The sequence below is a fragment of the Austrofundulus limnaeus genome, unplaced genomic scaffold, assembly GCF_001266775.1.
Source record: "Austrofundulus limnaeus strain Quisiro unplaced genomic scaffold, Austrofundulus_limnaeus-1.0 Scaffold260, whole genome shotgun sequence".
Taxonomy (NCBI): domain Eukaryota; kingdom Metazoa; phylum Chordata; class Actinopteri; order Cyprinodontiformes; family Rivulidae; genus Austrofundulus; species Austrofundulus limnaeus.
In genome coordinates, this window is record NW_013952662.1 from 609,908 (window position 1) to 610,847 (window position 940).

The 940-nt window shown below is 42.9% G+C and overlaps 1 protein-coding gene across 1 annotated transcript in view; it reads left to right on the forward strand.

The window, feature by feature from the left end:
* The window catches only part of LOC106526124 (protein NLRC3), a gene marked incomplete at its 5' end in the record, with an annotated part of 25,175 nt that overhangs the window by 15,215 nt on the left and 9,020 nt on the right, over positions 1 to 940 (forward strand).

Genomic DNA, 940 nt, shown 5'->3' on the forward strand with positions numbered 1-940 from the left:
CACACACGTTTGCACAGCTATCCAATTGGGGGCATTCCAATGACTTCCATTACATTTCTACAGACTAACCCTGACCACAAACCCTTACCCCCAGTTTATATTACATGCGTCTCTGCTCTGCTCCTCTCCTCTCCACTGCGGTGCGCAGGCCGCAGGTGTTCATTTGTGTCTCAATTTATACAGTCTCCGCTCCGGTCCGGTCCGACAGAGTGTGCAGGAAGGAGATCGCGCAATAAATTCAGTGATAACAGCAAAAAATAATTAATTCTGTGAAAGACGAACTCCAAACACAGCTGAAAACATTGATACAAAGGCTTTTGACATCTATGCTGAAACTGTCTCATTGTCTCTTTCTGAAACTTCTGATTTCAAAATAAAATCCACATGTAACGTGTACACATATGCTTCATGCTACATGTTTCCATCTGCTTCCCCAACAGAAACGATACATTCTGACAGCATTTGTGTTGAAATATATCCATATATTTATTAAAATAGCAGTAATTTTGACATTTTTCCAACAAATTATTCCACCGAATAGTGTCTTATTTTGAAAATACGGATGTTGTGCTCGTTACTTTTCCTGTTGGTGCYACATAATCTTTAAAAATTGACTCCGGCACAGCTCTAGCATCTGTCAAAAATAGGATCGAATCTAAATATGACGGATCGCCATCTGCTCACCGCTGCCCTGCGCAGCCAGTGTAAATACTGTCATTGATTATAATGGGTGCYTATTTGCTGCGGAGGTCGGACCAGAGTGGATCGGAGACGGAACATAAGTAGTGTAAATTGGGAGTAAGGCTAACCTCACAGGTACCACCCTGAAACTAACCTAAACTCAATTCACACCTTGGTCCTAAACCCAACCCCCAACCGACCAATGGCATTTAAACCAAATGGGGACTCGACGTTTGTCCCCAAATGCACCAGTTGTCCC